Below are 10,442 nucleotides of genomic sequence, written 5' to 3'. Positions count from 1 at the left end.
TTCATGGTCCCTGTTTGTGTCATGCTTCCCTTGCCTCATGTCTCTCTGCCTGGTGTATGTGTCATGCTCTCATTTGGTTATTGTCCAGTCATGTGATTCCCTTGTCTGTCATGTTCTGATTGGTTGTCCTAGTCTTGTGTCTTGTTTCCCATAGTTTTGTTCTTGTCGACCCTCTTGTTTGCTATAAGTAGCCTTCATGTTCCCATTGTGCCTTTGTCGTGTATTGAAGGTATTTAACCCTCTGTTTGTGTGTCTTGTGTTCATGCCAAGTCATGTCTGTTCATGCCTAGTCAAGTCTGTGTCTCGGATTATTGTTTGGATGTTTGGATCACCCTGTAAATAAACTGCACTTGGGTTCTCACTACGCTCGCCTTCAGTGGATTGACTCTTGTTACAGAGTTTAAGCTATGGTTACACTGTGTCTAAGGTATGCTACAAGAAGTTTAGGTATTGTGGCTTTGGTCTAAGCATCCGGTTTTAGTGTGTAAGCAATGGGCAAAAACTGTAAAGCAAATTTAACAAAAAAAAAATGCTGTATTTAAATTTCTCAGAAATCTTGAAAATCTCAAAATGACTAGGTACAAAATGAGGCCGTGGGGAATACCCATAAGCCCCTGCACTTGAGTAATGTAATTATATATGCTTGGTCAAAGCATAAGAACTTATGGGCATATTCAAGTAGTTATTAAGAATTCAACTAGGCTTTAGCTCTTTTCAGGTTTATTTATAGCTGTTTTGTGTGTAGTCACATTAGTGAACTGTTCCTTTCAGTAAACATGGACTCTGTTCTGTGCATCACATCAGTTTAGATGAAAGTGTAATATATAGTAAAGAGGCCATTTTATACAGTATGCATGGGGAGAATCCAGTTTAATCATGATTGGCTTCATATGTTCTATATGCGATCCTATTTAAATTGAAACAATCACAAATCTGAGGGGAAACCTGGAACTAGTTAACCGGTTAATATCGCTTTTTGTGAAATAGAGTTATGAGAGATGCTTTAGATGTTTAGTTAAATGTTTGGAGTAAATTCCGCTTTTGTTTACAAGGTTCACAGGGTTTTCATGATCTCCTCTTGTACTGTAACCTGCTTTTGACAGTGAGTTCACAGGATTTTGCACAATTTCACGAGATGAGATATTTTTCACCTTTCTGACTAGGTCACAACCAAATCCGTAATTTCACAAGCAGGATTGAGTAACATGCTCTTATATTCAGGTTAATGCTGGGAAACAATGACTGTAAAGAATATTTGTTTGAACAAACACCCAATGAGTTAAACACAGAGTGTCCTAAAAACAAGCAGACAGGCCAAAGATCAGCCGCTCTCTGCTGGCGTGTGTTTCCAGCAGACCTTCAAACATTCCCAACCCCGCAGACTGTGACCTTCCCCTGCAGGGTCGCCATGGAGACACCGTTAAGAATCCACTCGTTCCTAAGCAGCAGTGCTCAGAGTGACTCAGCCAAAGACAGAGAGAGAGAGAGAGAGAGAGAGAGAGAGAGGAGGGTGTGGGAAGACAGGGAAAACCAAGCTTGCTCCAGCAGTTGAACATTGGACCTCATTGGGACATGTTACATGTTACACATTACGCCACTCGTTTCCTCATTTAATGGAATACTGAGGTCTCATATTAAGTTTTCACACATAACACCATGCCATTTCATTTGAACCTTTTAAACACTGCCAAAATAAAATCCAAAATCCAGTATAAATATCTAAATATCCTTAAAACAAGATACATTTGTTTGTGTGATTATTTCATTCACCCCTTGACTCTTAGTCATTGATGGTATCTGATGATAATATTACAGTACTTGACATCTAATACTAACAGACTTGAAGTAAAGACCAGACTTAACACCAGACCAGATGCAGACCAACATCAAACCCTAAGACCCAGACCAAGTGCTTTCAGTCCAAGAATCAGCCTGTCCGTGTTTTGTAAAGTGGATAAAAAGCCATTCAGAGCTATGATGGAAGTCGGTTACACCTAATTTCGATGGTCCCCTTTAGAAATTAAGTTGACTAGTAACTTTGCAACTTTGGTGGAAAGAGTGCTGAAAAAATATACTTAAGTAAAAGTACCATTACATTCCAAAAAATGTAGTGTGAGTAGAGTAAAAAGTACTTGAGTAAGAGTAAAACTACTCATGAGTAGTGAGCTGCGGATTCTACTGCAATTTAAGCATTTAGAGAACATTTTACATACTGTAATGCACATGATCTTTTGTCGTTTGTCAGAAAGAATGAAGGATATCTATCATCCAGCAGTTTTAATTTTGACTGCCAACTCTTAAAAATACATCAAAACAACAGTGGAAAGCTATTAAAGTGATGAAAAGATGAAAGAGTTATTCTCAGTACACTCATCACCATTTAAATCATGTCAGAAAAAATAGATTTGAAATCAGGTGTAAAGCCACTGAGCCAGAGCATGCTATTGTTGCACATAAAGTTTAGAACAATGCAAAGAATACAAAACCATTAGAATCTCATACGAGAGTTCAGCAACATACACCATGAGATGGGTTAAAAAGAGAGATTAAAAAGAGCCATTTTCTCTCCAAAATGGTGCCAGTTTTTTTGTGATAAAGAAATGAGAATCATAAACAATTTAAACATAAATGCACATTGTTCTAGATGGAGGCATCAGCCCCTACCTTTTACATTACTATTGTAATGCTGATAATACAATTTGTAAAGAACAAAATTGCATTATATATGGAAGTGTTTCCGGGGAAACTTTTTTTAAAAAGGAAACACACACACAAACGCACGTCTCTTTGAGGGGCCGCGGTGGTCTGGGTGAATAAAACCCAGACCACCTACAGCTGAATGGAACAAAAAGTGTTGAATTTGAGTTTTTTTAATTATTATTATAAAAAAAAATTTTGCGAGTGCATTTGCTAAATGGCGGATTGTATAAAATTGATCAAACAAAAAAAACTTTTTTTAGCTGACCAGCTGCAGTTTTATTACATCACGCGCTGACAGAGAGGCAGTATAATAACGCCACGGGTCATCAATAAGGTGCATACTGAATCTGGTCCTCCAATTTCAAAATCAATGTGATAATATTGCCGAGAATATAATCATTTAATCATCGAAATATAATCGTCGAAAAATCACAGTCAATCAAAAGTGTGGGTGCAGACCATCTCTCTGAACATGCACTGCACGTGCAATGAAATGGATAAATATATAATAAACCATTTTACCATTATTAAAAACGCACACTTGAGTGACTGATAAAATCTTTGTCATAGAATACACTTGTTTGTTTCCTTTATTTGCAATATCTGAGGTAAGATATACATTGTCACTCTCATGGCTGTAAGGTCATGAAAACTGATATTTGATTCACATTAAACCCTTTTAACATTAAATAAAGCCGTGACCAAAAACTGTCCATAAAAAATATGTAAATTAAATAATAATAATAATAATCAGAAAACGTGTAATATCATGGTCATTTTCAGTGCTGGGTAGCAACTGATTACATATAATCTGGTTTACATAATCAGATTCCAAAAATTAAGTACTTGTAATGTAATAATAGATTATATTACATTTTAAAATACTTGTAATCAGACTACTGTTAATGTTTTATTGATTACATGATTACACAGTATGCACACAAGCCTTTGTCTTTGGGAGACTTTTGTCTTTCAAACACATTAAAATGCACAAATTCACTTTATTTCTCATTTACATATAACGCAGGGATTCCCAAACCTTTTTTTTTTTTTGTCAGCTGAACCTCTTTCACCCTAATATATGTACTTGGATTAGCCCATTATAATTTAAGGTTAAAGTTAATAACACATCTGCATGTTCATGGTCCTCTGACATTGGTTAATGGTCACATAATATGCAGGTAAACATATATAATATATTAAAAAAAATATTAATATATTTTTTAATATTATTATTATTATTTTGATTTGTTTTTATGTCACAAACACCCTGCAGTTCCTTCAAGAACACCAGTTTAGGAAACCTTGACGTAATGTTTAATGCACATCGTGTAGTTAATAACAACGAATGGAATATATTTTCTCTCTCTCTGTATTTTTATATCAATATGGTACAATATTACCCTATTTAAATCACTGTGATAAACGAGTTAGGTCCAAAGTAATCTAAAAGTAGTCTGATTATATTACCTAAAATGTGTAATGTAATGGATTACGTTACTAACTACAATTTTTGCCTTGTAATTTGGAATCAGAAACAGCCAACAATTCGTAAGAAATCTACCCAGAACAGGTAATTTTTTGTAAATGGAGTTTAGCCAATCAGCAAAAAGAGACATGGAATGATTCACATACAGTTTATTTGCCATGGTCAGGCCACAGTTTAAGTCCAAGCTGTGGTGCTTTACAGATGTGTTTGTTTTGAATGTGAGACAGCAGCAGTGCTCGGAGTCATTGAGGGCTCTTCTGAGAAAAGATATATCAGGTTGCCTGGCATGTAGCACCATGTGGTGTGTGTGAGTGTGTGAGTGTGTGTGTGTGTGTGAGTGTGAGTGTGAGTGTGAGTGTGAGTGTGAGTGTGAGTGTGAGTGTGAGTGTGTGTGAGTGTGAGTGTGAGTGTGAGTGTGTGTGTGTGTGTGTGTGTGTGTGTGTGAGTGTGTGTGTGAGTGTGTGTGAGTGTGTGTGTGTGTGTGTTGGCTGGACAAAAGGGCCTGATGCTATGGTAGAGGAGAGGGGGAGGCTGGAGGAAAAGAAGAGAAGAAAAACAGCGGCCTAACGGCTTTCTATCTTTCTACAGCTGAAGGAAACTGTGTAAAAGCGAGCTAATGTGGAGGAGCAAAAGCAAAAACACAGCAGGTGTGCTGAAACATACATGTGTGTGCTGTTTGTTTGCGGTACAACCGGATATAAAGACCCAAGCCGCAACTTGTTTCTTGGCCGTCTTGTGCGTCTTTGGCTGGTTAACCGTGCCTGCTTTCACACTCGCTGTCAGTCACTGTTCACCTCCACATCCCCCACTCCTCCTCACGTGTTGCTGTCTTTATCTGTCTGTCTCACCCAGCGGGAACATGGACACTCGTTGCACGTGCTCGGTCACAGTCTGCACCCAGCGCACTACTCTCTCTGAATATGCATGTGACAGACAGCAAAGTCATTAATTTACTTTATTGGGGGAATAAATACTGTTTCCCATGACGGATGTAGAAATAACACAAAATGATTACAAACATGTAAAACCACAGCATTTGCCATGTGCATCTTAGATAAGAACTTAAAGTCTTCTTATCTGTGCAAATGTTTTGTGAGAGCTAGTTTCACTTTTACACAGACGTATACTGTATCTGTGTTCAGGGTTCACTCGAACATAAAAAAAACACGTAACATGGCGTGTAACTTTTGTTGAGCAATACAAAAAGGGGAAGTTTTTATAATAAGACCTGGGCCCTTATGCTAATATTTTTGTTGTTTTCTCATGATCATGATTTTCTTGTCATTTCAGCATAACACTTGTGTTGATCTTGACTTTCTCAAGAGAAAATCTATACAATGCTCAGCATTTCTCTGATCAGGCACAACTCATTTAATTGATCTCTGTCACACATCATGCTGTTGCAGTGCAGATGTTTAAGGTTAACACCTTAGTACAGGGACCAGTCTCACTATTAAATAGTTGATTATTAGCCTATTAATAACATATTGACTGTTTATTAGTACTTATAAAGCACATATTCTGCATGACTATATTCTACATCCCTAATCCTACCCCATACCTAAACTTAACAACTACCTTACTATTAATAAGCAGCAAATTAGATAATTTTTTTAGACAAAGGTCAAAGTAAATGGTTTCTTAATAGCAAGAATTAGACCTTAAAATGTAAAACTTAAGTTGGCTCTCACTGAAACTTACTACATCTTCGAGGTCACAATATACTGTCAATAAAGTTGTAGCATCATTTTTAAAAGTCAGAAACTGATTTGGAAGTGCTCAGTGACTGACAAACACGAAGAGATTCTAGTGCTAGTGAGCTCATATCAAAGGAAAAAAACGAATTTGCTCATCAGTGGCTTTTATTAGCTCCAGAAAGAGGAGTCAATTAGAGAAAACAGCTTTTAAATCAAGATTTTGAGAAAGAAAAAATATTGAGACCACAACAAAAGGAAAAAAATAATAATACTGCAGTGCGACAAGAGTTTTTTTTAATTTTTTTTTTATTAAATGGTTTTATTTGGAGTGTGTGTGTGTGTGTATACATACATATATATATATATATATATATATATATATATATATATATATATATATATATATATATATATATATATATATATATATATATATATATAATTTGAATATTTGATGTAATTTGTATGTAATAATAATGTAAAAATGTAGTAATACTATGTAATAATGTAGTATTTATTAATTTTATATTTCTCATAGTATAAATGTTACAGCATTTCAGCTTTTTTTATTTGGCATTTGTTTAGAGGTCTACAAAAATATCCTTCAATATGACTTTATAAATATATATATATATAATATTTGTATATATTTTATAGATCCACTGGGGTGAAATAGTGCAAGCACTAGACAAAGATAACAATTTCCAGTGCAAGCTAATTTTTTGCAATGCATTTGAGTCAGATTTTTTATTTATTTTTGTCCTAACCACAAACTACCTCAACGAGCAACTGGACATGTTGCCGACTGCTAGGTTTCTATTTCCATACCATCATGCTGGGTAGCTACACCCACAGCAAAATCTCATTGGTCCAAAATCCTGATCCTCATAACATGAAACATAAATGGATACTCTAGCAGTATTAAAGGGTTAGTTCACCCAAAAATGAAAATTAGCTCATAAATTACACACCCTCATGCCATCCTAGGTGTATATGACTTTCTTATATAGAAATATATTAGAAAATGTCTTTGATCTTCCATGCTGTTTAATGGCAGTCAGCGGGTGTTGCAGTGCATGAATCTAAAAGAAGTGAAATTACGTGCATACATCCATAGTAAAACGTGCCTCACACGGCTCCGGGGGGTGAATGAAGGCCTTCTGTAGCTAATCGATGCGTTGTTGTAATAAAAATATACATATTAAAAAACGTGTAAACACTTTTCTGTCACTTCCTGTAACTGTCGTTCCTGTAACTCCTGGCAGTTAATTCTGGGCGGATGACGTAGGACGTCGGCGTTGCGCATGCGCCGCTCAGAAGTGAGGAACACAGAAGCAGAGAGGAGAGAACAAAACAAAACACCGGTCACGAATTAGAAGTACAAAGCGAAGATTTGTGAAGAAAAATATCGGAGGATTTCGATATAAGCCAAGAGGAGACTGGTTTTCCTTTGCTAAAGTAAGGAAACTTTGCTTCCTTTGCTCCTGTAAACAAATGTTGGTTTTTGCTAGACTAGCATATTCTCCCCGACGCGTGCGCTACGCATACGTCCTACGTCATCCACTCAGAACGGCTCCATGTACAACAGTTAGCGTAAGCTACAGAAAAGTGGTTATAATGTTTTAAATATGGACATGTTTCTTACAAGAATGTGTCGATTCACTACAGGAGGACTTGCACAACAAAATGCACGTTAACACGATTTTAGTGGGAAAAAGCTTGGTAACTATTTATTTGTAAAGTAATTTTATAACTACAAACCCTAAGAGTACGTTTACATGACAGCGTTGTACTAAAAATGAACAATCCCTGTAAAAAAGCTGAATCTGCATTGCAGGCCAGTAGTTGGTGATGTCTCTTTGAAAAGAAACACTACATACTACAAAGAAGACTACACTTCTAAGCACATACTGATGGAACTCATAATACGCATGCACATGACATCACCGTTTCCACAAATCGGAGATTTTGTTATTTATGCAGAGATGATAACGGGACTGTTTTCAAGAACGTGCAGTCTGAAACCCGTTTTCAAAAGTTTCAAGCCCCCATAAGTGAACGGCCAAAACGCATAAAAAAAGTTTTCAGTTTTTAGTTGAAAACGGTATCGTGTAAACATCCCCTAAGACAACCTTGAAAATGACCAGAGCAACTTTTAGCATAAGAATGAATGTAAGTGTTTTTATAAAATCATAAGCTTCACACTTCTGCTTTTAAATCCCCATTTACAGGCTTTGAAAAAGTCTCACCATAACATGTGCTTTTTTGTTAATGAAAACAATTACAGGACAAGTTGAAATGATTTTTGTGATAAACATTATGCCACATTAATTTACTGTTTGCTGCTAAAACTTCTAAATGAAAGCAATGTAGGGCTCTACAGCAGTATGAACATGTGTATTGTGTAATGTTTCATGAAAGGGTTTTGCAACTGAACTCTCTCAGAGCAGAGTCCAGCGTTCCCTTCATTGAGCGCTGTGTCATAACCAGCCTCTGACCTACATGAACACTGAATGCCAGATGTAGATTCAGGACAAGAGCCGGTCTTGCCCAGCGCTTAGCACACACACACACACGCACGCACACACACAGCGTGAGCCAGGGTGGAGAGAAAGGAGGAGAAAAGAAAGAGCAAACAAATCATGGGGTGGGGAAACCACATTCCTTGAGTGCTATGAATAGCTAATGGGATCCTGGGGGGAGAAACGAGAACCTGCTCTGAGGCAAGGAGACACATCTAGTGAACTTAGAAGAAATGCATCGAGGAGACCAGCATATCGGCAAAACTCAGAAAAGCAGCTTTAATAAAGATAAGATTTCCAGAGTTGTCTGGGCCTTGAACCTTTTCAATGTCTGTAAAGGACATTTTGTTCTCTAGTTCTTTAGTAAACCATTTATGTTCTTGATGTGGTGTGTCTTCTAAAATGGGTGCCCTCAGTGTTTTTTTCCCCTCTTGCAAACCAGTGTTTGGACTAATCCAGATATTTTGGACTGATTTCTTTTTGGCCTAAAATTCATGTTTCAACTTGGTTTCATTAAGCAACCACTAACTTTGTTTTTCAAACCTTTAGTTAATAATTCTTCTGCAGGACTCAACATGTAGGTGTTGATGTGATTTCACTCAAATCTGGCTCACTTACAGATTATGTCATGTTTCAAATCATTTGACATTAAATTAGGTTCTGAACAAAAGTGACGTGTGAGTGGTTGAGTTGTTTACTTTGTAATTAGTCCATTTAGTTTGGCCCATTCTAGTCGAATTAAAGGCATGTTGAGAACACCATAGGTGGACGTTGGTGAGCGTGATTTGATCAATTACAACATGTTCCTGGATTAACATCCTTGTTGATCCTGGAACATCATTCCAGTCAACCAATCAGAATTGAGAAATAACTTTTCAGGAAATGTCAGTTTTAGGCTTACAATCAGGATTAGGTGTTTCTACACCCTTGTTAATCAGCTATCATTTCACACTGATTTTAGGAATAAATTATGGCTAAGGTTAGGTTTAGGAGTGGGGATTGGGTTAAGTCTGTAGTTTTGGACAGTAATGTTGATCCAGGATCAACAAAAGATGTTGATCCAGGAACATGTCTTACTTGGCAAAATCACAGTGACCGGTGGACATTATCGCATTGACAATGCAATCAGCTCGTCATGGAGACATAGATATTGTCTCCTTTCATATGACTTTTCGCCTGTATTTTGCAGACACCTCGTGAGAACTCAGAAACCAAAACACAGCTAAAGAACCTATAATGATGAGCATTAATTAACCTACAAAAAAAGTGTAATATCCAGCACTTTTTAATCTCAACCAAAAACAAAATGTCAGATAAAAGTTATTTAATTTTGGTGGAAGATTGTGAAAATAAAAATCGCTTTCATTTCGAAAGTGAAAGTGAAGTGACATGTGGCCAAGTATGGTGACCCATACTTGGAATTAGCGCTCTGCATTTAACCCATCCAAAGTGCACACACACACCCGGAGCAGTGGGCAGCCATTTTTGCTGCAGTGCCCAGGGAGCAGTTGGGGGTTCGGTGCCTTGCTCAAGGGCACCTCAGTCATGGTATTGAAAGTGGGAGAGAGCGCTGTACATTCACTCCCCCCACCTACAATCCCTGCCGGTACAAGACTCGAACCCACAACCTTTTGGGTTACGAGTCCGACTCTCTAACCATTAGGCCACGACTTCCCCAAAGGATGAGGTCCCACCGAGACTGAAACTTTCATTTTGGAATGAAAGTGGAAAGTGCAGTGATGAATCGTTCTCAAAAATAATAATAATAATAAAATAAAGTAATACAGAATAAAGAAAGTAAATATGTGTGGTCAGTTGTGATCTCACGTTAACCTTAAGACTGCTCAATTTATACTGTATGTGCATCACCCTACACATGGGCAACCACGACATCTGTGAGCGTTTTCAAATCCAACCGAACTTAACCAAAGTCAACCAAACTTAGATTCCATGGGTTGTCATCATAGATTAACGTTTGTTGTCATACAAATCACCCTGTAGAATGGGTGGTTATGTGATATTGAAGTGGTTATT

The sequence above is a fragment of the Sinocyclocheilus grahami genome, unplaced genomic scaffold, assembly GCF_001515645.1.
Source record: "Sinocyclocheilus grahami isolate Dianchi unplaced genomic scaffold, SAMN03320097.WGS_v1.1 scaffold210.1, whole genome shotgun sequence".
Lineage (NCBI taxonomy): Eukaryota > Metazoa > Chordata > Actinopteri > Cypriniformes > Cyprinidae > Sinocyclocheilus > Sinocyclocheilus grahami.
This window is presented reverse-complemented; position numbering follows the sequence as displayed.